The sequence below is a fragment of the Papaver somniferum genome, chromosome 4 (assembly GCF_003573695.1).
Source record: "Papaver somniferum cultivar HN1 chromosome 4, ASM357369v1, whole genome shotgun sequence".
Taxonomy (NCBI): Eukaryota; Viridiplantae; Streptophyta; class Magnoliopsida; order Ranunculales; family Papaveraceae; genus Papaver; species Papaver somniferum.
This window is the reverse complement of record NC_039361.1, coordinates 83,506,390-83,517,896: the sequence shown is the minus strand read 5'-3', so window position 1 is coordinate 83,517,896 and position 11,507 is coordinate 83,506,390.

Sequence of the window (11,507 nt, the reverse complement as noted above, 5' to 3'; positions counted from 1 at the left end):
GAATTAAATTAAATACCGGCACATCACTTTATTAATATAGTATATCAGATACACGATTGAGAAATCAAAAACAAAACCAACACAGGCTTAAAAGAAAGAATCTCATTCTTTTCATGAAAGTAAGTTTGCGAGCAAACTGAAAAGAAATAAAGTTTAGCCATCCATTAGGATGTACACAGCATATCACAAAGGAAAGGATTCACATTACTAGAAACCATATTTAGATTAAAAAATTATTATGCTAGTTCAAATACACAAACCCGATAAGGGAAGTATGCAGTTACACTTAGATAACAGTTCGCAACAAGATTGAACACACAATACCAAAATAAAATCAATTGCCGTCCATTACCACTACTGACGGTCGAAAACATATTAACACATGGGTTGAAATCCAAGAGAAGGTAGTATAGTTATATACAAGAAGGAACATGCAGCATGCTAGTACATTAAGGTTCAACTAAACGGAATTCTAATTGGATGGAGGTCCAATTTGAAAAGGTAGCATAGTAAACCAGTTTCCAGTAAATTAGCGTGTTTGTGCAAACCAATGAAAGATTTAAATGTTTGAACCTCATTCCAGCTCAAATTTAAGAACCTGGAAATTATCTAGTGCAGTGCTTGCATACCAGAAGATAGGAACTTTTAATGTGCATAGGGTTACTCTTCTAAGTTGGTCCATGAATTGAACTTACATATATCTACTACAGTTTCCATTCACTACTCAAATTGGGTACTATCACATGGACATAATATGCTACAGTTGTGTGGCTACTAAAAATCTAGTACCACAACTAAATCAGATTTAATGGTGAAAATGATAACAGTATAATGATCAATGAAATGTAAGAAGAAAGAGGTAAGAGATATTGAAATGTTGACACCATATTTAATGTGGTTCGGCATACTCAGGCCTACGTCCACAGGTTAGTAATTTTATTATGTCTGTGTTAGAAGAGCCTCCATTAACAAGGAGCTCTGCTACTGAAAGAGTGAAAGTGAAACAGATGACCAAAAGCGGACCGGATCCAAAAGACCCCCTCTTTCTAACCTAGTATCTTTCTTTATAAAGGAAAGAGATGCACAGCTAATTACTATAATATCCCTAGCTTAATAATTAAGCTAACAAAGAATTGTTGTAGTGTATGTTGATGTAGAGTTGTATGTTGCTGATGCCTTAATCAAGTGCCACGTGTTGATGCTTATATTTGGTATCTACAATTTGCCCCTTTTCATGAGGTTTGTTGGAAGAACAATCCTTAAGAAAACGTCTTCATGTCTTGCTTGTACCCTGCTTTGACGGTTGATGTTGCTATGCTTTATGTTGCGCCTTGGCTAGGTTTGATGCGGCTACCATTTTGTTGGTGCTTCTTGGCAATGGTGCGAAGTGTCTTGTTCCATGGTATTGTGTTTCCCCGATGGTTGCTTTTTCCTTGCCTTGTTATGATGAGAGATTTTAGCCTGAAATGTCCTCTTAAGTACAGAGTTGTGTTCTTATGGAGATGGCTGCACATTGGTGCTATGTGTCTTGCTGGGAGCGTGGTGGAATTCGTTGCAACAGATTATAGGCAAGCGACTGTGGCGTGTGCATTCTGGAGATGATAGAGGGATCTTCTTTCTATTCTGCAGCTTGGAGTTATCTGCGTGTTGCATCATGCATAATGATCGACGGTTGAGTTTTTCGGAACTGTGTTGTACCGAACACTTGGTTACGTTTTTTCTGAAACAACAAAACAGCACTGCTCAGCGACTCAAACATGTATTAAATAAATTTTAACTTGACCTGTAGGTGGCTTGAGTTTTTCTTTGATTGATGGAGCTGTCTTTTGGTCTTGAGTTGATCCTGCCCCAGCAGTAGATTCACGCTCTGCTGCTCTAGCTGCATTTCTTCCTTCTTGCACAGGTCTTACGGTTGTCCTACTGCTGTAGGTGGTGTAGGAATTGAAGTGAAGAATTTAAAACTACGCCGGAGTATATGTACTTGCCCCCACTCTTTGCGAGATTCCAAGGCATCTTTGATCAACTTACTGTAAACAAAGTAGTTTCAAATATAAATTTGATGTCTGTCTCCTTTTGTGCTCGCCACATTAATTTGATGTCTGTCTCCTTTTGTGCCTGTAAACTTAAAATCAAAAGTTATTTCAATGTACAAAAATGCTAGTATAGCTCAATGGATTGAATCTGCGAGGTTCATGTCCAATGCTATTGGAATCTGCTATTGAGGGTAAGCTGGATGTCCCATTCTTGGCTTACATACCTGCAACACCAAAGAAAATTGAAACTAAACCGTTAATATTTGTTGTATGCGTACACATGTAAGTTGGGTTAAGTTAGACTGCATCATTCCGTTACAGTTGTACAAGTCGAGTTGTAGCTTGAATGAGTTCGGTTCTCCTTCATACGTACTAGCACCTTGTCATGACTGGAGCCAATGGCGCTTGCATCTTTTGTTGTTCCGATTGATAGCGCTTTATGAGTGTAGAGGTAATGAGATAAGTATTGTTGAGTAACATATAAGAAGTGTGTGGAGTGATTATAGAAGTACACGAAGTAACAATGATCACTAACAAATAGAAGTATGATAAAAATAAGACTCCGCAGTAAGTACTCTTCGACAAGAAGCATGAAGTATAAGAAGTACTTGAAGTACTTAGAGTACTCTTCTCATATAAGAAGTATAGGAAGTACTAGAAGTAAGAAGTATAAATTGTTGAAGAAGTATACTTCGCGTAAGAAGTATAAAGTGCCGAAATAAGAATTATCAATCCTTGGAGTAGTCTCAAGCACTACCAATAATGAGCATGAAGTATTCTTAAATAAGAAGTATGAAGTATACCCAATATGAAGTACACGAAGTATAACCAATTAGAAGTATGAAGTATAAGAGAGAAATACCACTCTTTACCGTTTATAAGGAGTAATAAGAAGTATTGCCTCTTGTTGAATGGCTTGGGCTCTCTGTAGAAGAATTTAGGCAAAGAATATGATACACTGAAGTATTAATACCTCCCCTATTCTTTACCGAAGTTCTGAAACATCCCTGCAAACAAAGAGCTCCAATGTGTCTTACCCTTTCTCATTGATACATGATTTCTCGTAATTGTTGTGTGCAGCAGCAAAAATGGCTGGTGACTGACGGGTATTAACAGCTATGTCCAGCACTCAGCAGTAGCAGCATATGTACATGGCAGCTTTATGTCTTGTCTGTTGCGGATCAAACCATCGATTGGTGCTGAAGTCCATGTTTTGTAAGTGTGGGATGAGTGTTTGATCTCGTAAACTCACAAGGGGGTTTTACCTTGCGTTACGTGTGGACCTGTCACCCCGCTGGCTAAACCCTGGCCAGGGGATTACCAAGCGGTGGGGATACGAAACTCTCGGTAACGTGGCGTATGCAATATAAACAAACACCCGTTCCGCCGAGCTGCCAAAGGCGTGTCATGTTGGGTATCTCTTTCTTCTGGAAGCCTTCCCCCCGGTCATACACTCATAGACACTTACGGGGGAGTCCTGAGAGATTGCATGTAAGTGCTTTCCCCAGTATGATGTAACAATAAAGATTGTCAAGAGAGCACAGATAGTTGAGAAGAGCCTGATATTAGCTTTTTTTTGCAGCTGCTATAGCTCATTTTTGCATCTGCCTGAAGAAGGATTTTTGCCCCCAGCATTGTCAAGAAGAATAGCTACAGAAAATGCCATTTTAGCGGATTAAAGATTAGCTAGAGAATTGAACACTTATTACGGATTGAATAAATCATATAGATTAGACACAAGGATTACTCAAACCATGTTAAACTAAAATAGATGAGACAGAAAGGAAATAAAACTTATTGGTTCCCATGAGGTCGTGACTATGTTGTGTGATGCAAACTTGTCGTTGAAGACGATAATGACGATCTGCGGTCTACTGGCTGCACGACAGAACAGAACAGAAGCAGGAATCTTTTCTGAGAAGAAGTTGGTGTTTTCACAAACTTGCGGTTTTCCCCAGTATGATGTAACAATAAATATTAAATTAACAAGAAAGATAAACACAATAGTAGATGCAACAATAATAATTACTGAGAGAGTAATAACGAAGATGTAACAATAAAGGTTGTCAAGAGAGCACAGATAGTTGAGAAGAACCTGCTATTAACTCATTTTTGAACCTGCGCTTTCAAGAAAAACAAAATACAATAGGAGATTCGACAATAAAGATTAACGAGAGAGTAATAACGAAGAGGTAACAATAAAATTTGTCGAGTGAATATAACAGTTGAGAAACAACGTGCTATTAACTCATTTTTGCGCCTGCCTAAAGCTCACTTTTTTCCCCCTGCCATGTCAAGATGAAGAAGAACAGAAAATGCCCTTAAAGATTAATGATAGAATCTAACACTTATCGTTTTCTCTACGGTCTGGTTTCTTTGTGGCATTGAGGACTGCACCCTGTGGCATTAAGAACTGAAAGGCGGAACTCAAGAGGTAAGTGATGACATTAGTAGTAAGAGCAGTAGTATAAAAATAACAACCAGAGGCACAGTTAGTGATGATAAAACGTGTCAATACTGGGAATATATAGGCCAAAGTCCTCCATGATGAGAGTGTAGTAAGGGGACAATTGTGTGCCAGGTTGTTCTCATCCATGTTCGCACCAAAGATGTTGCTGCTCCTTCCTTAGTTATGATGCTCTGTCACTTTTGGGTGAAGTCTTTTATAATCCTTAAAATCAAAAAGAGAAGGAAATTAAAACTCATCCAATTTTGGCACTTTTGCGAGTACGTGTACGCGTGTAGCTTGATTCTCACTGCCCCTTGTTATTGTAAACTGGTGTTGCATAAGTATCACCTAATTTCGTTGGTAGCACTGCTACAAAAATACAATTTTTATATCAGTATAGAGTGAATTGACAAGGAATGAAGAAACTTGAACACTCAGAAATCAAACCAATGCTTGCTTCCACCATGTGTTACTGAATTCTTTTGCAATAAATGTTAGTGCAAATGGTTAAACATATAAAGCAGGAACAATCATTAGTTAAGAAATAATTTTTTAATAGTTCATTTCTGCCTCTGCACTTTCATGAAACAAAACGATGGAATGTATCAAATATTAATGAGTTAGTCAAGGACTTTATCTGTATATGTGGTGTGAAATGTCATTTGGCAAACTCTCGACTTATGCTTTCCAGAACGTTGTACGAGTAGTGATCATCCATTGATTCTGAGATGAGCCTACAAATCAATAATCCAACTAGAACACGAGTTGGATAGTTAGTTCCCTTGGTAAAAGATTTAAAAACCAAAATAGGCATGTTAATAAGTGAACCCAGAATTAAAACTTAAAGAATTAGGTAAAGCTTATCATTTCCACAATCAACTACTGCTTATCTCATAGGTGACTCAGCTTCTTTTCTGTAGCCGCAGCGACAACGCGGAGCTTCTCTTGTGGCTTTACAGAATTAAATGCACCACCAAACAAGATTGAAATAGAAACTATCCGTTGATTTAAGAACCTAAATTTCAGTTGTTAAACTAGAATAAGATCGAAATGGTTAGTCAAACTTAACCTTAAATGAAATTGAAGTGCGGAAGCCTAGTTAGTATTTGAACATGAATTCAAATACCTAAGCAGAAGACGTGAAACTTAAAACCATACTAGTGGCTCGGCTAAGCATTTTACCAAACATGTTAAGCATACAAGTTCAGGTGTGACTAAAAAATTTGTTATTTAGGCCACAAAAAAGGAAAATCATACCTGCAGCCTTTGGGTACGCAAGAAAATGTATAAGAAGAGTGGATCATTTCACACATGAGCGGATAATCCATACAGAGTAGAGACATGGATTGAACAAACCATGTTAAATTATATCAAATGAAACGAAAAAGGAAATGAAACTTATCTGTTGCGAGGAGGTTGTGATTACGCTGGGTGATATCCTACGGAGCTGGAGCTGCGAAATTGAATCTGGGGAATTCAACCTGAGCTGCAGAATTTAACCACGGAGCTGAGCTTCGGAATTGAATCTGCGGAATTGAGCTTCAGAATTGAGTCTGCAGATTGAAGCTTCCGAATTGAGTCTTCAGATTGAGGCTTCGGAATGGGAGTTTGGAAGCGGGCCTGAAGCTTCAGAGTTGAATTGAGCTGCGGAGCGGGATTTGATCATCGGAATTTGAGCTTCGGAATAGGAGTTGAGCATCGGAAACTGATCAGCGAAACTGAAGCTTCGGGGAGGGACTTGAGCTGCGGATTTTGAGGCTTCAGAGATTTAGCTGCGGGAATGAAGCTTGCATATGCATATCTGTGCCTGCGGTTTCACAAATGTCAAAATATTAGCTAAAGTTTAACCACGCAGCTTATGTAACTTTATTTTCTTCGGCTGCAACTTGCAAGGTCCAAATTTCTCTACGTTGCTGGTGCTGCGTGGTTGGAGTGTCCGATCTCTTCTCCCTGTAACGGCGAGGGATCAAAGTAGTTAGTAGTTTCTATCCGTAAATAAAATGGAAAGATGGGATATGTTTTTAATGAGGAATAAACAATATAGGGATGGAGTTTAGATCTGTTGATATCTTCATAGATTTGGTGATATCTGATTTTTTACATCGATGTAAATTCTTCACTGAAACATAAGAAAAGAGAATAGATCCCTCACTGGAATAGACTTGATTTGAATAAAATACAGGAGAAATAAATTCTTTAACATCTCTCCCGGTTTCCTAGCGCCAAATTGTGGCTACTAAAAATCTAGTACCACAACTAAATCAGATTTAATGGTGAAAATGATAACAGTAGAATGATCAATGAAATGTAAGAATAAAGAGGTAAGAGATATTGAAATGTTGACACCAGATTTAATGTGGTTCGGCATACTCAGGCCTACGTCCACATGTTAGTAATTTTATTATGTCTGTGTTAGAAGATCCTCCATTAACAAGGAGCTCTGCTACTGAAAGAGTGAAAGTGAAACAGATGGCCAAAAGCGGACCGGATCCAAAAGACCCCCTCTTTATAACCTAGTATCTTTCTTTATAAAGGAAAGAGATGCACATCTAATTACTATAATATCCCTAACTTAATAATTAAGCTAACAAAGAATAGTTGTAGTGTATGTTGATGTAGAGTTGTATGTTGTTGATGCCTTAATCAAGTGCCACGTGTTGATGCTTATATTTGGTATCTACAAGTTGATTAACGTGAATGTGATAAGACAATACGGATCCTCAAACTTAAGTTCTTTTCAATGTGAAGCTCTCAGCTAGAAATTACTAACCATGTATAACACAATAAAGAAAATCCATATGTCATACTCTCATCAAATCTACAGACCAGTTGCAGAACCAATTTAATTATCAAACAAAAATCTTCGCAATTATCGATTCTTAGAATAAATTTGAAAACCAAATTTTTTCATTAATCAGAGAGAAGCCTAAGCAAAAAATGAAAAACAGAATCAAAGATGAAAAGAGACTTGAAACTTACTTTAATTTGACATCTTCTTCTTCTCCGATCTACTCTTAGGTTTGTCTAACAAAATAACAGAGAGAAGGGTTTGAAGAAGTGAATTCAAAAACAAATCAAAATCATTCCTTCCCAATTTATACCTTAACCAATTTATCAAATCAAAATCTTTGGATGTGCAATTTTGGTCACCATAATCAATTTTTTAGGGACCAGATAGAAACTTAGCAAAACCCAGATACAAAGATGACATGGATTTGAAACTTACTCAATACCTTCTTATTCTTCTAAGTTAGAGTCTCTTGGTAGTTAGGTTTCTGGAGGGAAAAAAACATACGGCGGGGTGAAGACTGAAGAGATGAACTGGGAACTTTGGTTCTGGGCATTAACTCTTATGTTAGAAGGGAACCGATACGGCTCTATAGTATGAACTTATGACAAGCAAGCCGGTGTATGTGCTAAGCCAGTGGTTGGACATTTTTGTGGTGTGGCTAGTAAGCCGATATGGTTAACCAATATGGCTCTATGGACTTACGGCAAGTAAGCCGATTGTCTATGCTAAGTGGTTAGCCATTTTTGTGGTGCGTAACAGAATATTAATGGGGGCGTATTTAAACTTATTATATGCGACAGATTTGTTCCGTGATATAATGATTTATAAAAAATCAGGCACCTACAAATTTATCACATTTGAAAATGCGCTTTTTTTTTGCTTTAAATGAAGAGTCCCACCATTCTCATATTATATGACATGATTTTTTTGTAATATTCTAATCATGCAATTATTCTGTCATTTAAAAACGTGATTTATAGCCCCTTATGGACTAGTGAATTAGTAGGATCCTAATGTAATTTCCATAGAGACACTTCATGACCAAAAGAGAAGCACATATCAACTTGTTTAGATGCAATCATATAGCCGAAACTAAATGCATTCATCAAGGAGCTTATAAAGATACAAGATAACCCCTATAATATTTCGCAGCCGCACTCCCTATAAAGATTTGGCAATTAAGCACAAGTTCGATTAAGAACTCTACCCCATAAAATGTCATTCCAAAAGGAATAGCAAGAGCGACCTTGCTTTTACAAGAAAATAAGGATTTCTTTGGACATTAACAAATCTCATGAAACATGAATTTTGTATCCAAAATACTCAATTAAATTAACCACAAGAGAACCCATGATTAATATAATCGGAAATGCTCACACAAGAAAACTTACGGAGCCGCACAGTATTTACACAAAGATGTGGATCAGGGAAAGACCAATACTGCAGAATATTCAAAGATTCATTCTATTTTTCATAACTATTTTCATAGAGACATATAATATACTTAATCTTTGTAAACAAAAGTTCATCCTATCTTCAATCAATATTTACATAATGACTTAATAGGCTTAACTTTTGTTTGTCAAAAGTTCATTCAATCTTTTATCGATATTTGCGTAAAGACATATGAAAGACTTAACTTTTGACCATGCATGGGACAATCATAGTTCACGGACGCAAACACACCTATCCCATAACAAATTGCAATATATAGAACCATAAAGATTAATACTGCAAAATCATCTTCCAAATAAACTGTAGAATTTAAATAAATAAATCTAAAAACATTGCAAGATGAAAAATCGTTGGAAATAGCTATATGTACTCACAATAATTGTTATTCCAAACCCTAGTTATCCTTCTTAAAACACAAGAATAAAAGCTCATAAGAAGTTTCCTAGACACAAAAAACTGATCACAAGCTAAATCAAGGTTCACGTTCGGAAGCTTCAGGGGTTTCAAGGCCTTTGAGCTTGTGATTAACAACATCAACTGCTTCTTCGGAGAACATATCCTCATTGAGAAGATCCTTCACATGTGTTTTCATGAGAAAAAGGTCAGAGTTAACCTTTTTCAACTCAATTCGTAACACATCAAGACTCTTAGTATCAACAAGTTGCAGTTTTGCTTCCTCAAAGTATTTAAGAAAATCATGAACCACTTCAGCAGAAACAATATCCTCGTTCTCAACATCATGATGTGTATAGGCATAGTAGCATGAGGCATTAGGATCACCATCTTCTACTAAGGTTCTTTTTTTCCTCCCTTTGGACTCGAAACTAATACCTTTATCAAGAAATCCTCTTGCAAAATCACTAGTGCGAAAAGAAGAAGACATTCTTGACAAAACACAAGATAACCTAGAGCATGCGTACGAGACTCAATAGGTTTGGTATTTAAATGGTTTCTTAGGGAAGGTAGCTTTTAGGGTTTCCAAGGATAGTCCGTGACATGGGTACCCGCACGAACATAATCCGAACCCAAAATAAATAAATAAACACATACAAAAAAACGAACAGTACCCTTTTTACAAGGTAATACAAAGCGTTTAAACTTTTTGCTATATGAAGATATTCTTTCACAAACTACCTGCTTAATAAATTTTATATCTCCACAGAGAAACAATTTAGAGCGCAAGAATGGTAGGCAACTTTGTTCCGATGAAACCTTCTTCGAAATTAAAAAGAAAAACAAAAAAGACCTTAAGACACTACCAATACTTAAGCAAAGATGTCTGCCGACAATAGTTTAGCTATGGACGATAAGAAAATAGCTCAACTAAACAGAAGGTATTTTTGCCAAAAATATACCTGATTATTAACACAACTTACTCAAAGGGATTTTTATGAGTAAGCACTCAACCCTTGTGATTAATTAGTACAAGTATGAGCCCAAAGCTCATTAAATGAACGATGTTCATGGTTGAGTCTCTCTTTCCTTTCAATTCTAGGAAAGAAACCTTTTTGATGTGAAAATTTATCATAACACTTACTGTAATCAAAATACGTACGAGACATAGTTTGAGTTCTTGCCGAAGGATTTTGACTAGAGTGAATTGATAGCCTGTTGACGATCACTTTATATCCTTCAATTATCACATTTAGGTTGTTTTTCATATCATCATTTTTGCTTCCTTCACCTGATACTTTATTCACATAAAAAACAACATTATCTCCCTTTTTGGCAGAAGAGAATTCTTGAGCTCTTCTTGGACGATTTCTGTTAAGGAGTCTGTTATGATTTTGAGCATTTGAGGAACTCATCGAACTGACTTTCCTGGTAGAATACACAGGGTGAGTACTAAAACCAATTGGTTTAGACATACGAATGTCAGTTACACCTTTAAGAATTAAATATAAGGTGTGTTGAAGTCGAACAATGGAATTGTTATTCGACCTATAGTTTCTCTTTTGCTTAACATGCCTCTTGAATCACAAAAGAGACACACTTTCTGATCACAAGAGTGATTAGAGAGAACAAACTTAACATCATCGTTTGGAGATTTCTTCCTTCCATATGATGTGGAACTTCCTTGATTAGAGGAGGCTATGAGCACATCTTTTCCAATAGGAAGGGATTCTGATTTTACTCTTGGAACTGAAATGCTTTCAGTTGAGACAGAAGCATATGGTATAGTGGACTCTTTGGAACATCCTTGAATAGAGAGTTTACTCAAGAGATATTCGATTTCCGAAGCATCCTTTTTGAGGTTCGCCTTGAGTAAGATACGTGATGACCGAACTTCGGCGTTTCCCTTGCAAGGAGTTTTAGAATCACAATCTCTCACTATACCGAGATGAACATTGACATTGTTTTTCAACCGATTTATTCAATCATCCTGGATTCTAACAAGATCTAGAATCATTTTAATCTCTTCCGCTATTTCCCTTTCATCAACAGAGTCATAATCGTTTGAAGGGTAATCGTGGTAACACATATCAGTGCCTGTATGTCTCGTTAGAATATTAGGTTCGTCTATATTTGAGATTGACGGATCTTTCTCTTTAACAAAATTTATAGAAACGAATATTTTGTTTTTGATGACACGTTTATCAGAGATAACACTTCTGTCCATAGAGTCAGATCGCTACAAACACAGACTTATGAGGTCTTGAACGTGTTTGCCTGATCTGATACCAATTGAAAAAGCGGGGGTTTAACAACCTCGCCCAATATTTCGCTTAGCAATCTGTATGGACTAACTCCAATATAATTTCAAGAGAATAAACTAGAC